Here is a 22,659-nt window from a genome sequence, read left to right on the forward strand (position 1 = left end):
AGAAGGAAGGCGATGGGTCCACTGGACCCAGGAAAAATCTAAAGTGCAAACTGAAGCCCACCAAGAAAGTGAAGCGAGAAATTCCTATGAAAAAGGAGGTAGCTGACAGGATCTTCTCCCTGAAAGAGGACTCACTGCAAGAGAGAAAAGGTTCAAATCTGCAGACCCAGAGTGACAGTGGTGGCTGGTGACCATGGATGTCTCTGCAGAAAGATGTGGTAGTGGAGCAGAGTAGCAGATGTGAGGGACTGCACTGGCTGCCAATGAGTGCAGAGGATTTAGTCTTCCAGTGGAAGAGAGCAATTAGCTAGGAGCCATCTTGGAGATGAGCTAGCTGAGCTCAGAACCCAGAATTGCTGCCAACTCCATCTAGTAGCTCCCAGTTGGACTCAAAGAAACGGAAATTACTCAGACAGTGGTGAGCCCAATGAATTTGGTCTCAGAGCAGACCTGCTGAGGTTACTACTACTTCACCAAAAAGCTACTGCTGGCTTGCTGGGAGAGATCTGCACAATCAAGACTCTGTCTCCAAGGCTGTCTCCTAGTAAAACCAAAGAGAACTCTGAAAATGGACCTCTCTTTTTTTTTTTTTTTCCTACTACATTGATTTAATTTTGTTTTTGTATGAATGTGATGTGGTTCTTAGCCTCTTTATGGTTGTGGTTTTGCTCTGTTCTTCCTTTTATCTCTTCCATTTCTTTTCCTTCAGTCTTCTGAACCAGTTTCCCAAAGTTGATGTGATTCCCCTTTGTCTTCTGACCTTACTTCTAATTTCTTCCTTTTAACATTTCTCCATTTTCTCCTTAATCCATTTTAAATTTTAATCCATGAGGGCAAAGCTGACTTACAGACCGCATATAATTTTCTAGTTTGTTTTACATTTTATTATATAACTACAAACCTAGCTCATACGGTTAAAAGTGGCAAATTATGGGTTAGCTCAGTTTGTCATTCTCTAGGATGTATTTGATGCTATTGGTATCACCACAGCCAAAACTGACATAATTGGTCTAAAAAGCTGCAGATCCTGGTATATTCCATGACTGAGATTGACTAAGGGTCACAGAAAATACCATGGCAAAGGGCCAAAGAACCAGGGACTGGGCCAAACAAGCAATGATTTCTCACCTCCAACAAACTAAAGAGGTAAGACCTTTCAACCGACTCAAACCCAAAAACCAGCTACATCTGGAAGATATCTCAAAGAAAAGTAGTGTTTATCACCTAGATATCCTAAATACTAGCAATAAAGCAACCACCATAGGCAATTTACAAGCATCACCTCAGGAATCAAACTAAAAAAAAAAAAAAAAAAAAGAAAAAAACTGAAAAGATACTTAAAATGCAACCTCAGACATCAAGTTCCCCAGAGGCAAATCCAGGGGGCAGTGACTTGAGATGATCTGAAAGCCTCCCATCTGGCTTCTCTAAATTGGTAACAACAAAGTAATTGAATGAGGCTCTGGAAAAAATGAAATCAGAAATAACCTGTCAGATAAAGACCATGTTTAGTGATGCTACAGTAGATATAGACAAAAAAATAGATGAGCTTAAAATTATGGAAGCTCAACATACAAAAGGAATGGAATCCATAGAGTGATTCAAGCACATACCCAGGAGAATAAAAATTTCACGAAAGTATTTGTAGTAGATTAGGCCAATGAAAGGACAGGATCTAAGATACTGAAGATAGGCTTGCAGTTAGTGATCAAAGAAAAAAAAAAGATACAAAACCATATTACTAAGTTTTGTTGGCTCATTGAACAGTACTGTTTGCAATCTCACTGTTTGAATGTCCACTTTGTATGCTTTAATTTTGTAATTTGAACAACTATTTCTAAGATGACAATATGTAATCTATTAACTAGTGATTTCTTACTGTTTATTTTTTGAAATTCTGTATTATTTGTTCCCTATTACTGTTTTGTTTTCTCTTTAAATAAAAAAAAGTAAAAAAAAAAAATAAGGGATCATGAGAAATCAATCCAGCAGCTGCTAGATGAAACAAAGAAGAATAACTTAAGATTATAGTAAATGAAAAAGCAGGAGACACTACAAATGGTATTTAAAAAATGTTCATAGATATCATGGCAGAAAATATTCCTGGTAGAGAAAAGGAATTTGACATATAGATAAGCAAGCCATATAGAACTCCAACTAGCAGTAATCAAAAAAATTATACAGCCAGGCATATCATAGTCAAGAGTCCAGAAATTCAACACAAGAATAGAATCTTAAAAGTTGTGAGGGAAAAGAAACAAATCACTTGTAAAGGAAAGCCCATCAGAATCACAGCTGAGTTCTCAGCACAACTTTTAAGTTAAGGAGAGATTGGCGTGAAATTCCAAGTGCTAAAGGAAAAACAAAACAAAAAAAAGGGCTGGGGCTGCAGCCCAGAGTAAAAACTCTAAATTGAATCTCCAAAACCACGAACACACACAAAATAAAGGATTTAATAGGATTAGTCCCAGTGGACTTCAAGCAAATCCCCTGTTAAGGCTAGAAATGCAGGAAGGAAAAACTTCTTTGTGAATGAAAGGTAACAGTCTGAGAAATGCATACTCCTAGTATAAATTCAAAGACCTCCAAGAATGGCTTGCAAATAAACTATACCTACTAGGGTGGTTGTAGAATTTTTAAAATTAATATTATACAGAGATTAGAACAGTGCCTTGCATTTAATAAGCATTCAAAGACAGCCATGTCAGTTAATCAAATGTAAAATAAAATTACTAAAGTGAAAAGAGATTCGTTTTACATTTTTCCTTCTTCAGCTACGTGGGTGTCTCAAGTAAAAAGGAGCAACAAAACAGACTCTAAAATCTTATTTGGAGTAAAAATGAATGTCTGAGAATGGCAATATCTATGCAGTATTCCTCAAACTCAGAAAGTTGGCTCTTCTTAAAAACAAAATCCCATATGCATTTGTATTTATTTCTCTATCTATCTCACATTAATGATAGAACGACCTATTCATCCAACACGCCCACAATGAATGGCTATCATATACTAACTACAACTCCTAAAACCTTGAATACATCAGGAACAAAACAAACATTCTTGGCTTATTGGAGGGAAATATCAACAAATAGCATATATAATGAGTAAATAGATTATATGTTAGAAGATAATTGGTAAAGTTAACCATAAAATAGTATAAATATTAGGACATGAAATCCAATTGTAAATAAGTAGTGTAGGCCTTTTGAAAAGGAAATTATTTGAACAAAAGCCTGAAGAAATTGAGATATTATGTGGCTATATGAGATATGATCCAAGTGTACAATGAATGCCTAATTTTTAAAAATTATTACAATAGGGGCTGGGGATTTAGCTCAGCGGCATAAGCGCCAGCCTTGCAAGCAGGCAGTCATGAGTTCGATCCCTGGTACTGATAAAAACGAAAAAGACAAAAAAAAAAAAAAAAATCATTACAATAAAAGATACATTGCCACTAATCCTGCTCAAAATACTCTCACTTCAAACATATTTAGTCCATCAATCTTGCCACTTTCTAAAGCAATTTTGCAAGTTCTTTTTCCTGAGTGTCTTTAGCTGTGCTCCTGTGGCTGCTTCTGTTTTGAATGGACCCAAAACATTTATCTTTAATGGTCTTTTTGAGTTTCAATTCCATTGAAAAATATTCACAGCAGATTAAGCCAAGGTGAGGACAGAATATCATATAAAAGATAGGATTGTAGTTAGCAATCATGAAAAGAAAAATTGCTTAAAAATAGGAAGGGGTCAGGAAAAAACTCAACAATTGCTAGAAAATGTAAAGAAGAATACTACAAGATTAGTTGGGGTCAGTGAAAAAAGCAGGAGACAGCACAAATGCTATAAAATGCTGTTCACAGACATCATGGCAGAAAACTTCCCTGGAAGAGAGAAAGAATTTGATATGCAGATAAATGAGGCATAACAGAACTCCAATTAGCTATGATGGGGGGAACCCCCCTACACCAAAGCATACAATAATCAAGATTCCAACCTGCCTTGCAAGCAGGTGGTCGTGAGTTCGATCCCCAGTACCGATTAAAAAAAAAAATCATACAATAATCAAGATTCCACAAATCCCACAAAAGAATATAGAAAGTTATTAGATAAAACATACAAATCACATACAAAGGAAAGCCCATCAGAATCACAGCTGACTTCTTAACACAAACCCTCAAGAAGAGCTTGAACTTTTTAAACCCTGAAAGAAAACAACTTCCAATTTAGACTGAAGTACCCTGTAAAAACTATCTTTTAAAACTGATGAAAAACTAAGATAATTTCATGCCAAAGAACACCTAAAGAAATTCATAAACACTTAACCAGTACTCCAAATTGCTCTGAGGGACATTTTAGAAAGAGATGACAAGGACCACAATTCCATGAACCCCTAATAGAATGAATCTATCAGCCAAAAAAGGGAACTAACAACAAGAAAATAACATCAGAAGGATTAAGTCAACACATATCAGTTATAACCATCAATGTAAATTGTCTCAATTTAAAAAAAAAAACATGAAAAGAAAGAAGAAACAGACTGGCAGAATAGATCAGAAGGCAAGATTCAACAATATGCTGCATGTAAGAAACACATTTAATGCAAAAAAGAAACTCATAGACTGAAAGTCAAAGAATGGAAAACATTCCATGCACAGAAACCTGGAAAAATGCAGAGGTTGATATGCTTGATGCTATAGTATATGAAGTTATACTCAAATAATACAAGGAAGGAGGCACTATGGAGATTACTGTTATGTTAGATTATCTGGGGGTGAAACACAATGATGCTTAAAATTGTTTTGTTCTGACCTATGTTGTTCTAATACAATGTCCTCTTTATCTCAACCTCCACCCTTTTTTAAATTAATCTATTTTTTTCTTACATTTTTTTTCAAATAAGGGAAAACTAAATTTAAAAATAGTGGGATATATTATAGTAACTTTTTGTTTTCCTATTAACCTGATACGAACCCCAGTATTGCTCTCCCGTCTTGTTCTGTCAGATTTTACTATATTCTATTTTGTTTGATAGTATCAAGTTTGAGGGTATAAGCAACCACTTTGAAGGCAATAAGATTCACTATGATGCCCATTATGGTTTGACTATTATCTTCTTTTGAAATCCTGTAAGGTCTCTAGTGTAGGTTTTCTTGGTCTTGTTCTGTACTGTTTTGATCAATTCTATTATACCTGATGATATAGGCAACTCTTTTTAAAAATAGCAAGAGGCACAATGGTACCCATTTTTGATCACCTGATACTCTATTTTTGCATCATTTACTATGCTCATCCTTCTGTTCTAACCAACTCTGTTTTGTTTAGTCACATTAGGTTTTATTCTTTTCAAAAAAAGTAATAACTGTGGGAGTAAAAAAACTCAAAAAGTGTAATTGTTATTAAAAAGAGAGGAAAGGAAGGTGGTCTAAGGGAGATAACTGCATGTATGTTTGAGTGTGTAGGATGGAAATCCCTATTACTGAGCTTTTGTTGGATCATTAAACAGCACTGTCTGCAATCTCATTGTATGAATGTACACTTTATATGCTTTTAATTTTATAATTTGGACAACTGTTTCTAAGATGACAATATGTAACCTATTAACTAGTGATATCTTACTGTATTTTTTTCTTGAAATTCTGTATTATATGTATCCTTTTACTGCTTTTTTAATTTCCTTTCTTTTTTTCTCTTTAAATTTAAAAAAAAAAAAAAAAGCAGAGGTTGCTACTCTATTTGCAGACAAAGTGGATTTCAAGCCAAGACTGATTAAGAGAGAAAAACAAGGTCACCACATCCTTGTAAAGAGAATAATCCAAGAGAAAAAGATAACAATCATAAATATATATGCATCAAATATCAGTGCATCCAAGTATATAAAACAAATATTAATGGACATGAAAAAACAAGTAAGCACTAATACAACTGTAATGTTAAACCTCAATACCCCTCTGTCACAAACAGACAAAATACCAACAAAGAAATATCAGAACTGGAGCTGGGGATTTAGCTCAGCGGCATAAGCACCTGCCTTGCAAGCAGGCGGTCATGAGTTCGATCCCTGGTACCGATAAAAATGAAAAAGACAAAAAAATAAATAAATAAAAAATAAAAAAAAAAGAAATATCAGAACTGAATGAAACATTTGAACAAATGGATTTAAAGATGTCTATAGTGTTCCTTCACACAACATCAGACTACATATTCTTTTCAGCTGCACATGGGATGTTCTCCAAAACAGATCACATACTAACTCAAAGAACATGCTCAAGTAAAAGCGAAGAAACTGACATTATACCATGCATATTATCAGACCATAATGTAATGAAATTAAAAATCAATGGCAAAAGAAATCATAAGGACTTCAGAAATGCATGGAAATTAAATAACACCCTCCTGAACAACCAATGGGTCACAGATGAAATGAAGAAGCAATTGGTTTCTACAGCTGAACGATGATGCCGGAACTGTGGATCCTTGACTTACCAATTAAATTCATGACAAGGGCTGGTTATAACTCAAGCTGGTTCTAAGTCAAGACTACTTTTCCCGTAAGAAATAATGGAGTAACGATAATGCATTCCAAACCTCTCAGAGCATCCCTTAATTAACCTTTTCATAATAAAAGGGTTGTTTAATATGCAAAATTTACCAGAAACATTAGTTTTCCTAATGTATTCAAGAAAAAGAAATAACATATGCTTAGTTTACCAGAAACAATTTCATACTGTACTTCACCATTTAAGTTGACATCTTTGACTTACAGGAAGGATGAAATGGAAGAGTGTTACTATCTGGAAGGAAAGTTCCCTTCCATAAGAATATCAGGAATCTGGCTCTCTATTCTCCTTTTCCTTGGGAGAATCTATAGCCCACTAGGACCTGCTTCAAATTCAGTAAGTCTCAATCTTTTCAGAACTAAAAACTGGTCTAAGGTTGTCTATTTCTGTCTTTTAACATTGTTCCTTTCTATTGTGATTGCTTTCTTTATCTTCCCTTTCTTGTTTTGCTTCTTTTCTGGCTTTTTGGAGGCGGTTTTGATCCAGTAATCATAGCAATTACATAAAGCACTAAACAAAAATCTCATTCACAACAAACACACCCATCTGAGCTCAAACTAATGCTCATATATGGTTTTCTGGCCTCCGAAGACTTTGTTTATAATCATACAAGCAGCCAGCATTTGGGTCATAACTCAAGATGACTATGACCACAAATTAAACCTAAAATTCCAGACATCACCAAGTTGTTTGTATGCCAGGTCAGTCATAACTCACGAGTTCACTATACAGCACAGGAAAATTTATGGGATTCAGTGAAAGCAGTCCTAAGAGGGAAATTTATAGTGGTGAGTTCCCATATCAAAAAACAGAGCAAGTTCAAATAAACAATCTAATGTTGAACCTCAAGCTTCTAGAAAATGAAGGGGGCTAGGGGTTTAGCTCAGTGGCATAAGCGCCTGCCTTGAAAGCAGGCAGTCGTAAGTTTGATCCCCAGTACCGATAAAAAGGAAAAAGACAAAAAAAAAAAAAGAAAAGCAAGTCAAATCCAAGGCTCATATGAGGGAGGAAATTATACAGGTCAAAGCACAAATGCAATGAAGACTAGGAAAACAATATAAAGAATCAATGAATCTTTGAAAGTTAAACAAAACGGATAAACCCTTAACCAACTTTATCTGAAAAAAGGAAACAAAAGACTCAAATCCATACAATTGGGAATGAAAAGGGTGAAATCACAACAGATCCTACAGAAATTCAGAAGATCACAGCCAGGCGAGGCGGCTCATGCCTGTAATCCCAGCACTTGAGAGGCTAAGGTGGGAGGATTGTTTCGAGTTCAAGACCAGCCTGGGCTACAAAGTGAGCTCACGGTCAGCCTGAACTGCAAAGCGAGACCCCGTCTCAAAAGACAAAAAAAAAAGGAAAGAAATTCAGAAGATCATCAATACCTATTTTAAATAGAAAACACAGAAGAAATCGATAGATTCCTAGATACATATGAATTACCAAAGCTGAATAAGATATAAAAATTGTAAATAAACCAGTATCAGTGACTGAAATCAAAGATGTAGTTAAAAATCTAGCCACAAAGAAAAGCCAAACCCCAACAAATTCTCTGCTGAATTCTACAAGAAATTTAGAGAAGACTTAATGCTGCTAATTTTCAAACTGTTTAATGAAACTGGTAGGGAACAAATACTCCCAAACTCATTACTAGAAGCAAGCATTATCCTGATACCAAAACCAAAGAAGCATCCAAAAAAAAAAAAATAGCACAAGGCCAATCTCCCTAATGAATCTAGATGCAAAAATCCTCAGTGAGATACTAGCAAACACAATGCAGTAAATCATCAAGAAGGGTACACACTATGGCCAAGTAGGCTTCATCCCAGGGATGCCGCAATGGTTCAACCTGTGCAAATCAATAAATGTAATATACCATATTAACAGAGATAAGGACAAAAACCATATGATTATCTCAACAGATGCAAAAAAAAAAAAGCTGTTTGACAAAGTCTAATACCCATTCATGATAAAAACCTTACAGAAAACTAGAATACATGGTTTTATCTTAATCTGATAAAAGACATCTATGACAAACCAACAGTCAACATCACACTAAATGGACAAAAACTGATGGCTTTCACTCTAAATTCAGAATAAGACAAGATATCCACTGTCACCGGTCATATTCAATATAGCTCTGGAAACACTAGTCAGAGCAATTAGATATGAGAAAGAAATACAAGGAATAAGGATAGGAAAGGAAGTTAAATCATGACACGATACTCTACATAGAAGACTCCCAAAACTCCACTAAGACTTCTAGATTTAGTAGCCAAATTCAGTAGCATAGCTAGATACAAAGTCAACAGCTCAAAAATCAATAGACTTCCTGTATATAAACTGAGAGAAATTAGGAAAACCACACCTTTCATGATAGTACGAAAAATGAAATATCTAGGAATCAATCTAATGAAGAAAGTAAAAGACCTTTACTTTGAAAACTATAGTACTCTACTCAGAATCTCAATCTTTCAGGGATAGAAGTGAAAAATGTATTATAAAATAACGAGCTAGAAGGACAATGGAAAAGCTTAACTCTTGGAGAGCAAGAAAGAGATTTCTTTTTTCCACAAGAGACATTAGGGATAGGAAAAACCAGGCCAATGTAGCATTTAGGTAGCCAAAGATGTTTCATGATGGGAAAGGGTTGACATAGTTCAGTACACCATTCAAGGAGAATGAAGAAGGTGAAAGAACCCTTATCATCAACCACATTACAGCCATTTTAGTAGACTGGGAATGTAAATGTAAATCAGCGAGAAAGTTTAAGGATGTAGTAAGTGAGAACTGTGGTAAAGGTTAAGTCAAGAAAATGACCACAAAGATGACAGGAAAACAAAACAGCATCCTTAGTTATTGTATGGCTACTTTAAGAGAGTACATATACTAGAGATGAGAAAATTCAGACTGTTTTTGCCAAATATTCTTTTTTTTTTTTTTTTTTTTTGTCTTTTTCCTTTTTATCGGTACCGGGGATCGAACTCACGACGGCCTGCTTGCAAGACAGGTGTTTATGCCGCTGAGCTAAATCCTCAGCCCCACCAAATATTCTTAAGTTTCACAGTACAAAAAAGATGTATTATACATGTTGGTCAGGTATTGGCCACTTGTTAACTGTGGGGCCTTGGGAAAATGTGCTTAATCTTTTTATGCTTCAGTTTTGTCACCTGTATAACCGAGGCAAATTTTGTAGGTTGTTGTGAGGATTAAATTATTTGATCCTTTTAAAACAATTAGAAAAGACCAACTAGAATATTGGTATGTCACAAACATTTACTAAATGTTATTATTATACACTGCTGAAAAAAGACAAGAGGCAGCTAGAGAATATGCAAAAGAAGCATACAAATTAATAAGATTATTGCCTCGTAATGGCAAGAAATAAATGGAAAGGCCATAAGGCATTTTCTCTGTCTGCTTCCACTGCCTGGAAGTTTTCCATATGAGGTGTAATCAGGATATACAACTAATATTTAAATCTGAGGACCAGAGATATAGCTCAGCAGCACAGCACCTACCTGGCAAGCACAAGGTCCTCAGTTCAAGTTTTGATACCCCACTACAAAAAAGTACACTTGAAAATACATTGTCATTAATCCCCTTCAAATTACTTCCCCTCACTTCAAACTAGCATTCTCCCCCTCACTTATCCTAGCATTCTTACCGCTTTATTTTTTTAAAATTGGTACATTTATCTATACATATACATACACACACACACATAATGGTAACATTGGGTCTTGCTTCACTTCTGTCTCTTAAGGCTCATTTATCTAATAAATATTTATTGAGTGCTGATAAATATTTGTTTGTTGGGGACTGGAGATTTAGCTCAGCGGCATAAGTACCTGCCTTGCAAGCAGGCCGTCGTGAGTTCAATCCCCAATACCAATAAAAAATAAATAAAAAATGTTTGTTGAAGGTCTATCAGGTACCATTTGGGCTGCTTTTGATAGATCAGTGAAAACAGACCAAAATGACTCTGTGCATATCAAGTCAAATACTTCTATGCCACCAAGGACAAAGACACTCAAAACCATTTTCCAGGATTAGGGGTATAACTCAGTGATAAGAGTGTTTGCCTCTTGTCTCAAATATGTGAGGCCCTGGATTTGGTCCCTAACCTCAACAAAGAAACATCTTCCACTAAATAACATTTTAAATACTCCTGGTTTAAACAATAAACCCTGTAACAATTTTCTCCTATCAACCATAACTACATTCTCTGCCTTTGCTGAATAGCATACTATAAAATGCTCTACAGAGCCTGTCTCAATAAACAACAACAAACACAATCTAGGGTAAGGGAATAATAGTTCAGTAGTAGAACAAGTTTCGAATGGGCAAGAAAATTCCCAACACATGTGCACACATGGCACAATGAATAAACATGAATATGTATGTTATAAGAGCTCCCAAAAGCTGTTGAAAAAAATTGCTAGGCCAACTCCCCACAATAAATGCAATAATTATTTACTATAAACATGTACTAATAAAAATAAAAATTTAAAAACAAAAATATATATGGACTAACAAAATTTTCTTTAATTTTATTCTACCCTTGTTTTCAACTGGATCAAAATGGATTTGAATACAGTAGAGGGAAGGTATTTACCTTAAGAAAAGACTACTAGTTTTATCTTTTAGAAGCAAAATTCATACCTAAGAGTAGGTCTAGCATAAAAGATTTGCATAGAAGCAAGAAATTCCCAAAAGTACCACTAAGTAAACTACATGGGTACTTTTCAATATATCTCTACAGCTAAAGGGCCTCTTAAAAGGTTTCTAAGGATTCATTGAAAATTCATGAGGTTATTTTATAACTGATTACATAAAATTAAAAGGCAAAAGTTCTTCCACGAAACAATACTAATTCAAGAGCAAACTAAGGTACATCATACTATCATTTCCTTCTCTTTCCAATTTCCTCATCCCTTCCAGCAGAGGAAAGACACAAATTTGTCAAGTAACATATATAAACCTGGACAGAGACATTAGTCAGATTGAGAAAAGGCCAAAACCAGCCTTTCTAACAAATAGTAACAGCCTTCCTTAGAAGATAAAACCTTAAAAAAAAAAAAAAAAAAAAAAAGAAGATAAAACCTACAGCACAGATAGGGACCTCACAAATCCTTCATGCACACGCATACTCTGCTAGCTGAAGGACCCATTTACTACTTTTCTTATGAGACTACATTTAATCAAGCACCTGATACATATCCAAAAAAAAGAAAAAAAATCTCAAGTATGCACCCAAAGGCAGCAAAGGAAACAGTGCTGTTACGACCTGAGGCAAAACTGTACAGGAACCATTATTAAAATCCGTGATATTCCCACTTCATTTGTTGTCGTCCACCTTCTTCTAGGTACATAAAGCACTTTTCCTCCTGGTTACCCAAGATACACCAAAGTCACCACACAAAACTAGTTCCCTCCAAAGCACTGTCAGAATGAAAAATATGTAAATTATTAATAATTGGAGATGAACTCAAATGAATCTGTGACCCCCAAAATATATGGAAGAGATTTCTGAAGCAGGGAGGAATTTCCTCCTTCCTTTGCTACCTACTGTGACACTTATAAGGGACTCCATATCTTAAAATGTTATTCAGCTGTCACTGTAACAAAATATCTGACACAACCTATACAGAAAAATGTTATCATGCCTCCAGCTTTAGAGGCTCCAGTCCTGATGAGGAAAACCAACTGCTTCCAGACCTCTGGTGACTGGACTAGATGTTATGACAGGAAGTATGTGGTAAAACAAAATTACTCATCTCTTATGTTGGGAAGCAAGAAAAAAAAAAAAAAAGAGGCCAAGATCCCATAATCACCTTCAAAGGCACATCCCAATGACCTGAGGACTCACTCAGGTCTTCTCAGAGCTTCCATAATCTCATAACACCACCTGGGAGTCTGGAGGGACATCTAACATCCAAACTATTTAGTAAAAGGATCAAAATTTAGGGGGTGGGAGAAGACTGGGTTTGTAGTTACCACTGAAGATACTCTCCAACACTAAAGTTCTTCTGCACTGCATATTTGATAATTTCTTCCCTCTCATATACTCTGGGGGCAATAATAATCATTCTCAAGATTCTCCTACACAAAGGATACCTCAACTCAATCTCAAATCCAAAACTAACATATTTAAATTCTTGTTAAAACACCCAAAAAGAAGACAATACATTTCTATTCTAGCCATCATATTTGACAGCACATGAACAAGTTGGACTACTGTTAATCTTATCCATCCTTAAGGGAGCTTGGAACTAGCAATATTTAAGGCCCTACTTCATCAAAATTTTCTGCCATTCTTTCTTAAGCAGGTTATTATTAAACTTTAGAGATACCTAATAACATTCAATGTTGATCACTATCCAAATACAAGCCTCTTAGTATCTCTTCAGACAAATACACACACTGAAGCAGATGATGTATAAATTCTCTTTTGCTTAATGTGAAGTATGTTTTCTTTCTTTGTTTTTGTTTTTTAAGAGAGACTCTCACTATTTTCAGGCTGGCTTTGAACTCACTTATGTAGCCTACAGCAGCCTCAAACTCATGGCAATCCTCCTGCCTCAGATTCTTGAGTGCCTGGATTACAGGCATGGGCCACCATGCCCAACGTAAATTAGTGTGTTTCATTTCTTAATTGTCATATAACAATGTCATATAACAAATGTATATAACAACATATTCTAAGCTGTTATTCCCTATTAATGAATATCTAAAATAATTCAAAAAAACTGGTAGCTATTTCTCCTGGATTTTTTGTTTGTTATCTCAGTAATCCTTTAAGCTTCTTTTTTTTTGTCTTTTTCCTTTTTATTGGTACCAGGATCGAACTCACGACTGCCTGCTTGCAAGGCAGGTGCTTATGCCGCTGAGCTAAATCTCCAGCCCTTCCTTTAAGCTTCTAAATGCTGTAGAATTTCTACCTTAGTATCTCTCAGAATGGTCTCTTACTCAAGTGATTTGGTCTTCAATTTTTCAAACAAAAGTCAACTGTCAATCCCAAAATATGCTGTACACTATTAAAAGTAATCTTTTTTTTTTTTTTGGTCTTTTTCCTTTTTACCGGTACCGGGGGTCAAACTCACGACCGCCTGCTTGCAAGGCAGGTGCTTATGCCGTTGAGCTAAATCCCCAGCCCCTAAAAGTAATCTTTCTAAAAACACATTCATCATGTTATCTCCTGCTCTTACCAACCTCTTCGGGCTCCTTACTGTTTGGTAGATCAAATCCAACCAAACTGTGAGTACATCTTTCATCATAAAATTTATAAACTAATCTGCCACCACTCCCAAAATTAACACTTCATTCCACAGAGATCAGACTCCTCACATTCCTCTCACATCATGCTGATCCCTACCACAGTGTCTGCTGGTACTTCCATTCCCAACCTGGAATGTATGGAATGCTCTTCTGGAGATGCTCTGCCATATAAGTAGTCTATATTCATCATTCAAGTTCCACTTTATCCAGAAAGTCTCACTCCTATAATTAACATATCCTTATACTAACACACTGGGGTCAAACTATATATATCATGTATTATTTATACACTGCTTTGGATAGTACTAGATTATTATGAAAATGTTCCTGACAAAATGAATGGACTAACTGGGCATGGTGGCACACACCTGTAACCTCAGCACTTGGGAGGCTGAGGTAGAAGGATAGTTGCAAGTTTGAGACCAGTATGAGCTACAAAGCGAGCTCAGGGACAGGCTGAACTGCATAGTAAGTACCTGTCTCAAAAAAAAAAGGAAAAAAATGAATGGACTGCTGCTTTCCAGCAAGCAGGACTATAACAAGCATTCAAAGACTATTTGAAAGGTGACTGAACAATTTAGATTGATATTTCATTGATTTATTTTTCATTGATTGATATTTCATTGTTCCAAAAAATTCTAGTACAAATAAGATGTGATGACTAGGATCTGCTTCAAAATACTGCAGGGAAAAGAGTGGAAAAAAAGATTGCTAAAATAAGAAATTTAGATGAAACCAAACTGGCTATGAGTTAATAATGTATGAAGCAGAGAGAAAGCAACATAGTGGTTGATAGATACTTTTGTACTTGTTTAAAACTTTTTGCAAAGAAAAGTTTCTTCCTAAAAAAGTAGCAACACTAGTTGGGAACACATGTCTACAATCCCTACTACTTAAAGGATTTAGGCAGGTGGGTGGCAAGTTTCTGTAAGGATAGGCAATTTAGCAAGCCCTTTCTCAAAATTAAATAAGCTCTGGAGATGTAGCCCTGCAGTAGAGCATTTGCAAGTGTCCATTCAATCCTTAATACCATCCCTCCCCTACCATTAAAACTAATATTGTCTTCATTTTTCTGAAAAGATTTAGTATGACTGGAAAATTGCAGCATCCTAATTTTCATCTAAGAAATTAGAATTTTAAAAAACAAGTTATAGGAAAAAAACAGAAGAGATCTCCATCAAAAGAAAAATTAAGCCTATCATCAATATCAATAGTCTGTATTAAAATGCCCCCCCAAATAATTACGGAAACAAAAAGAAAAAACCATAAGCAAAATACAGGAGGGAGAAAAGATCTTTTTACTTTTTAAAAATAAAAAAAGCTGTAAACAGGACGCTGGGAAGATGGCGGATCAATAAGCAGCAAAGTAAAAAGCCTCTCTGACAGAAACTCCTCAGATGTTGGAACACAGCATCCTAAAGACCAGACGGAAAGAGATGGACCCTCTCAACCCAAGAAGAAACTAAACTGAAAGAAAGAAAGAGAGAGAGAGAGAAAGAAAGAGGGGAGGGAAGGAGAGAGAAGAGGAAGGGAGGGAAGGAGAAAAAAATGGGCAGAAGGCTATAGCCAGATACGCTCTCACTGGAGCTAGTCCCACTGTGTGCAAAATGCCACTGGAATCCAAAGACGCAGGGTCACACTGAAGTGGGGGGTTGGCAAGCCCAAGGGCCTCAGCAGGAGGACAGTGGGTAAGAGGACGTTCATGGAGGGGAGCAGCAGGCCAGAGAGCTGCACTAGCTGGTGTTTGTCTACTTGTACTAGATTTGATGGCATGGACAGCTATTCCAAAGATAGCAGGATATACTACAGTAACCATTTTTAATTTCTTATTAACTTAATCTGAAATCCTGTATGACTTTCACTGTCTTGTTTTGACTGATTTTACTTGAATCTTTTGTTTGATAGTATCAAGTCTGAGAGTATTGGCAACTACTCTGGAGACAGTAAGATTCACTATGATACCCATTCTGGTTTGACTATTACCCCCTTTTGAAGTCCTATAATGTCTCCAATATTTTGTTTGTATTGACTTTGTTCTGTACTGCCTGATGATATGGGCAATTCTATTGAAGATATTAAGAGACATCATGGTAACCATTGTAGATCACCTTGCATTTTGGTTTTAAGTCATGTACTATGTCCATCCTTTCGTTCTGACTGACCCTGTTTTGTTTTTTCTCGTTTGTTTTTTTTTTTCTCTTCAAAATAAAAATTTAAAACAAGCTGTTAACAATCAATGCTCCAAAACCCAAATCAGCCAATATTAGTTCAGGAAATTCATCATCTGAAGACACCTGATACCAACCAGGCAATAAGTTAATAAGGCTCTAAAATAACCAGAAAACAAACTTCCATTTATTTCAAGGACTGAAAAGAATACTGAGAAATTCCATATATTTGGCTTCATGACAATATATTTATTTGCTGCTCTCAAGGAATACTTCACTTCTTTGATAGCTTCAATCCATAGCTATGACTCAAAAATCAATCACTATTTCCCTACAATATGGTTCACTAATTCCTTCCAAAAAGCACAAAAACACCTGTTGTAACAACAACATATATATATAACATATCTGGGCTGGGGCACCAAATCCAAGCTTCCTGCATCCAGGCAAGCACTCTATCACTGACCTAACAACCTAGATCAACAAATATTTTTAAGTAAAAGCATTTATTTTTCTAATTATATTGGGTTGTGTTTTTTTTGCCTTGACTTTTTTTCTTCCATACTGGTTTTTAGGCATGTGTATACAAGCCAATATAATATCCTGATTTCCAATTCTACTTTATAATTGCTTTAAATTCTCAAGAGATGGTATTTTAGTAAGTATACTATAATTTTTTTTATTTTGAACAGATACTTGACATATACTCCTATAGGACAGCAAAGTTTATCATAATAAGAATATATCAACTGCCCACTACTTAATGCAATTAAAGCTTAAAACAGGACAATTCTTCATACAAAGGTATTTTAGTAATAAAGAAGCCATATTCACAAACTGATTAAAAGAAAAATAAGCTCAAACTACCTTTAAATTTTCCTGTTCCAATACAAACACAAGCCATTAAAATATAAAGGAAATAGGGACATTGCTATCAGCAAGCTGTCTAGGATCTACAAGAAAACTCAAGGTCCTGGGTTCCATCCCTAGCATTGCAAAAAAAAAAGAGGACCAAACAGTCTTGAAATTCTCGATGAGCAATTTTCTGATTAAAAAAGGAGTCATATGATAAAAGAAAAAGGTATAATATCCACTAGATCATTATACTATATTTAGAAAAGTTGTTATTTACAACACTAATTTTTCTAACAAAAAAGTCCATATACGGAGATTAAAAATACTTCTGAAATTAGTTCTTTTAGGGAACCACTTAATATATCATTATAAAGTCCGACTAATGATTCTGCATTACAAATTTGAGTACATTGGGGCTGGGGATTTAGCTCAGCGGCATAAGCGCCTGCCTTGCAAGCAGGCAGTCGTGAGTTCGATCCCTGGTACCGATAAAAACGAAAAAGACCAAAAAAAAAAAAAAAAAAAAATTGAGTACATTATAGTGTACTCACAAATTTTGAGGGCAAAAAAATTTTTTTATGTAAGCTCTTATGTATATATGACACACATATAAAGATATATAAAATGCTACATATAGATATCTAAGAATATCTATAATAAATATATAAAATATTAGAAAATACTGGGAATACTAAGCTGGGCATGGTGGTATATGCTTGAAATCCCAGCAAGTAAAAGGCTGAGGCATCAAGATGGAGAGTAGAGGGCAGATTTGGGTTATGGAGCATATCTACATAGTGAGATCCTGTCTCAAAAATGATTCAAAAAAATAAAATAAAACATTTGGGATATTGCCTATGTAGTCAAGAACAGATATTTGAAAATTTATCCTAGTAACTCCAAAGTAACATGAAGTTTGTAAAATGTCATACTATATTAACAAGTTTTATCCAATATATGCTATTCCAGTGGGATGAAAACCATTTACAAGTTCCATTTAGATTAAGAAATCCTTTGAGAAAAATATGTAGTACATTCTAGTTATACTGTTTCTAGAACAGCAAAAACCTCTATAACCTATTTCTCTACTGTTTTCTTTGGAACCAACTGAGCTAAATGTAACTTTCCTCACCAAAAATCAAGACAGTATGATAGCTTCAAAGAGAATCAACTCAATTTTCAACACAGGCTTAAGTTTTCATAACCTAAAATTTTCTATCTTATTTAAACAGTCTATGAAACAATAAACACTGACTTGGGATAAATGCTGTCAAAAAGTAGTTACAATCACATAAGAAATTCATTGAAATGAAGACTGTGGCTTCATTTTAGAGCCAGGTATAGGAAGGAAGAGAAAAGAAGCATTCCAGAAGCAAACTGCTTAGACTAAGAAGTTAGTTTTTCATTTTCTTTTTTTTTTTTTTTTTTTTCATGTTTGTTTTGAGACAGGGTCTCACTATGTAGCACAGATTAGTCTTGAACTCATTTTTGTCACCCAGGCTGGCCCTGAACTCATGGTGATTCTCCTACCTCAGCATCCCAAATACTGGGATTACAGTCACACAACACCGCACCCAGAGGTTTTTCATTTTCTTAAGCCACATAAATTCATTTTTAAGATAAAACTCCTGGGATTTAGTTCAGCGGCATAAGCGCCTTGACTTGCAAGCAGGCAGTCGTGAGTTTGATCCCCGGTACCAATAAAAAGGAAAAAGACAAAAAAATGATAAAACTCCCCTGAAAACACTAGCATGTGTGAGGTCTGGGGTTTGATTACCAGCATCACAAAAAAATAAATAAATAAATAAAACTCCCTTAGCGCTAGAAGTGTATCCTTAGTCACACCCTCTTCCTTTTACAAAGTAATGATTTGCAAGCTTTTGCTAGTGATCCCATAGACTAAAGGGCATTGAATACAAAACAATTTTATTTTCCTCTATTCTGCTGTTTGCTTATAACTGTTCATCCTAACAGAACTAAAGAATTGCCTTGGCAATTTTCAGAAAGCATACTGTAGTAAGTCAGCTTTAACTAATTCATATTTAAAACCTTTTCACACAAATAATCTATTCATTGAAAGAATTCAACTAACTGACCCTGGCAAAAAGTAATGCAAATTATCAAAAGAAATCGTGAAAGTATGAAGGTGAAATGTTTATAAAGCTATAAAGAACTTAAATCTGTAAAACTATTTCCAAATTCAATTTCTTAGTTCCTATCAAAGTGTCACAGAACTTTTTCTTTAGTCATCCCAAAAGATCTCAAAGTAAATTCATTTTTAATTCATAGGGCTGAAATTGAGAATTTGATGATTGCAAGCAAAGAGTAAGGGGGATAGAAGAGAGTTACTTGAGAAAATATTTAGCAAACCAAGTACTTTTGCAAAAGAAAAGATAAACCAGCAAGGTGGTGCACTCTTGTAATCCCTCCAACTCTGGAAGCTGAGGCAGGAGATCGCTTGGACTACATACTGAATTCAGGGCTGGGGATTTAGCTCAGCTGCAAAAGTGCCTGCCTGGCAAGTGTGAGGTCATGAGTTTGATCCCTGGTACCACCAAAAAAAAAAAACACAACTATTTACATACTGAATTCAGTGACATCCTAAAATACTCAAGACCCTGTCTTAAAAGACCAAAACCAAAGAAAAAAAGGAAACATTATTAAAACCATCTACCCACTTCTGTCAGACAAATAGTCTTCTCCCTAGAACACTTTGCTTATGATTCAGCCAAGTATGACTGCCAAGGGTTTCCAGACCTGTGTTAGGGTTGTATACAAAGTGTCAAGTCTCTCTGCCAGCATGTATTTTTTACTTGGAGTTTAAAGCAGTTATATCAAAAACACTATTGATTTAATTATAAGTAGTAATTTTTTTAAATTTCAAGTTATAATTTAGATATATTTCTGATATATTTATTGCTTCAAATTTATAGAAGAGTGAAATTTGTTTAGTTTCTCCAAATAGGGATTAAAGTGGCTAAAAAGAAGTAAGTTTTATAATCAACTTTACTAACCATACTTTGCATTTGGTAAAAAAGCACAATCAAGTCACTATATGAACACATGCTAAGATTCTTCAAATTCTGTAGGTAAAATATGTAGAAATTAGAATTGTGAAAGCGAATAAAGAGGGAATGTATTTGTATTTATTGTTAAGGTATTATTACTTTTACCAATAAGACTGCTGCACGAGATTATCACTATTACTTGAAATATTTTTGCAAGTATATAAAGAATACAAGGTCTTATTTATGTTCAAATTTGACATGCATGTATCTGATCTACACACGTTTGCTTTTCTAGTAATTCATTTCAAAGTAACCTATTACAGCAAGTATTTATTAGTCACATTTCAATTTTGTTTTCACTAAAACATGTACATCATAAGCTTCTAGTTTTCTATTTTTCACTGTACACAACAAAGACAGTGAACATCTCTAAATGCATGTATAATGGAGAACTTTGTGACTGCTTTTAACCAGTCTTTTTCTTTTCTGTGGGAAAAAAGTAAGGGATTTAAGTTTACCAAAAGAAATATCAATGTGTCCTTTGCATACATAATTAATGTATTTTCCAAAACAATTTTTTCTGATAACTACTATTTTGAAAATGTCTAAGAGAGAATGTCCCAAATCCAAAAGTATTAAGGACATCTTCTATTAGCTAGAGAGGAAATTTCCATTCAAACCTTAAATAAAATACATCATCAATTAAGCTGAATATTAGTATAACTCAGTAATCAGTTCTCAAGATAAAATAGATATGTAACCCACATATAATCAAAGTATAATTTATATTCACTTGTGTTCACAGATGAATTTGCGTGCATGCCAGATTTATTTTATTTTGAAACGCTTAGGCTAATATTTATTGGTATAAACAGAGGCTGAGGAAAGGCAATTCCGAGGAATGTTTGGTAGCATGGATAAAGTCCAAAATGAAAAGGGGAAGGAGAAGACACATCCCATCAGAGGGAATCATCGACAAACAGATCACTGACAGCAAACATAAAAGGCATTCTGTCCTGAGCAGCCTGAATAAGATCTTTACTCAAACCTTTAATAGTATCCTACCTCACTCATTCACTTCCAATTTCTACTTTTCAAGGACTAACACGGGGCATCCCTTTTCTGGAAGTGTGTGTGTGGAAAGGCTCTGTGTGTGGAAAAAGTGGGGAGGAACGGACAATTCTCAAGAAGACTGGGAAACAGGTGGGTCAGAAGGAGCAGCAGCAACATCTAGATACTTAAAGGGCAGCTTTTAGATGACAGGTGTGTAGGCAAAGGCTGCAAGTCTCAAGACGCTCCCGTCTGGCAGACACACTGGGGTCTGGCAGCAAGCTTCAGGGGGGCAAGAACTAACTCCAGACTGCTAGCACTGGAGGAGAACACAGCAGCAGGACGGGTGGGCACCAAGCAGTAGGCTTAATGAGCAGCAGCGACACGGGTCAGATTGGAAGTGATGGCTTTGGTCTTAGGGAGACTGGGGCCAGCAGGAAAGGACGCCAGAGGAGAAAGGGGGTTGGGGAAGCAAGAGCACTGTAAGACCTCAAAACCCTGCCTCTCTAAAACTGTGAGGGAGAGCTGGAGACGGGAAGACTCCTCGGCTAGCCGGGTGAGGAAATTCTCGAAGGAGTAGGCGCCGGCCGCCGCGCTGCCGCCTGCCCCGTTCCCTTTTCCTGGTGGTAACTGCTGTGGCGTAGAGGGGAGACGGAGGAAGAGGAGGAGGAAGGCCGAGGAGGAGGCTGAAGAGAAGGCGGGGGGTGGGGAGGAAGGGGGTGCGGCCTGCACAATCCCCGCGAAGCCTCCGCGCTCTCGTAGCCGGTCAGCCCCGGGTTTCCCCTAAGCCCAGCCCCGCATACTCACCCGCCAGCCGTGCCTCGCTTTTCCCTTAGCCGATTCCACGCGATGCCGCGTCCTCACAAGAGACCACTGAATGAGTGTCGAGAATAAAACTCTTCAGAACCAGGTCTGATTGCTTCAGCGAGTCCGACCTTTACGGCTGAGAGAGACTCTCAGCTTTCGGTGGGTTCCACAGCCAGACGGGCCACCATCTTACATTAGGGTAAGACTCCTCCGGCCTCCGGTGCGCAGGCGCACGCCGATCCGGCCGGGAGGGCCAAGGGTGGGCGGAGCGAGCGACTGAGTGGAAGGTTGCGGCGGTCGTGCCCGCGGCATTCTGGGATATGTAGTCCTTGGAGGGTCACCGCCCCGGGGTAGGCCGGGACTTGAAGTCCCTACAGCGACTGCGGCGGGGAGTACCCGCCTCACGTGGCTGCTAGCCCAGTCTTGGCTTTTTGCTGTAGTTTCTGAGCACCGGTGCGGTTCCAGTGTCCTTTGGACGGTGGATTTTCTTGGTGTTTGCGCATCCTCTGTGTTTGCTAAGGCAAATCTTACCGGTTTAGGGGAAGCCGCGAACACCCCTGCCCCGCCCACCGAGATTGGTCTCTGAAGGGGAGGGGTGGAGGTGGGGCGGGCTGCGGGAAAGAAGGGCGCGCAATTTGATCCTGATGGAGAATTTGACACCAGCTGGGCCTTTGCTGGGCGAAGTGCACCTGAATTCGTTTTCCCTTCTTTGCGCCGCCTGCACATGTCCGTCCCGCCCCCCCCCCCCATCCCGTTCTTACCCTGAAAGCGCCGATGAGGAAATGCCTTAAATCGTCGTGAGCTGGTTGCTCGAGCGCTTAAATGTAACGAGCGTTTCTCTTGATTAGCTTCAGAGTCCTGCCGGAGAGTTGTATGCGCCAAGCTCCCAAACTCCGCACACATCAAGCCCCCATACTAAGCCCCAGGAAT

The 22,659-nt window shown here is 36.7% G+C and overlaps 1 protein-coding gene across 7 annotated transcripts in view; it reads right to left on the minus strand.

Annotated features, from left to right (window-relative positions):
• Positions 1-21,939, minus strand: part of Cnot4 (CCR4-NOT transcription complex subunit 4) — a 123,320-nt gene extending 101,381 nt beyond the window's left edge. For 4 of the 7 annotated variants that reach the window (XR_010048064.1, XM_063250543.1, XM_023567533.2 and 1 more), the window contains exon 1: positions 21,730-21,938. The gene's annotated coding sequence lies outside the window, so the exon portion shown is untranslated. Of the gene's footprint in view, positions 1-21,729 lie in introns of all 7 variants that reach the window. The other 3 variants (XM_063250542.1, XM_063250541.1, XM_063250546.1) reach the window with 2 other exon arrangements.
• Between the last annotated feature and the right edge of the window lie 720 nt (positions 21,940-22,659).

Source organism: Cavia porcellus, unplaced genomic scaffold (assembly GCF_034190915.1).
Source record: "Cavia porcellus strain 051 isolate PalLab524CR breed Dunkin Hartley unplaced genomic scaffold, mCavPor4.1 scaffold_6, whole genome shotgun sequence".
NCBI lineage: Eukaryota > Metazoa > Chordata > Mammalia > Rodentia > Caviidae > Cavia > Cavia porcellus.